This window comes from Penaeus monodon, chromosome 33 (assembly GCF_015228065.2).
Source record: "Penaeus monodon isolate SGIC_2016 chromosome 33, NSTDA_Pmon_1, whole genome shotgun sequence".
NCBI classification, from domain to species: domain Eukaryota; kingdom Metazoa; phylum Arthropoda; class Malacostraca; order Decapoda; family Penaeidae; genus Penaeus; species Penaeus monodon.
Window position 1 is genome coordinate 18,300,930 of NC_051418.1, and position 413 is coordinate 18,301,342.

General features: G+C 50.6%; 1 protein-coding gene across 1 annotated transcript in view; it reads left to right on the plus strand.

Moving 5' to 3' along the window:
* LOC119594121 (neurogenic locus notch homolog protein 1-like) overlaps positions 1-413 on the plus strand; it is a 23,583-nt gene that overhangs the window by 12,853 nt on the left and 10,317 nt on the right. The gene's annotated exons all lie outside the window — the stretch shown is intronic.

Here is a 413-nt window from a genome sequence, read left to right on the forward strand (position 1 = left end):
ATATGCACTGACACTTTTTTCACATACTCACACATGCGCGTGCGTACCCCAAGTACAAATAGACAAATCTATTTCTGATGATCAAAACGTGAACAACAATGAACTAAACCAAAAAACGTGGCTCAGCTAAAATAAGATCGGGGTGTTGGTGGTTTCTCGACGACCTTGTTGGGCCCATATTAGACAAGGGCGGAGCTGATCGCGGGCGGAGAGGAGTGGGAGAGGGGCCAGCTGAGTCCTGGCGGCGCCGTAGCACAGGGGGAGGCGATCCTTCTCCCTTGGCCCTTAGCCTTGGTCTCTGTGCTTTTTGTCTCTTCGCTGTGATCCTGTCAGCCATAGAGATGAATGGATTGCATGACAGTGGATGAGCGCATCCTTCAGTAGAACACCTGTGCGTATGTGTGTGCATGTGT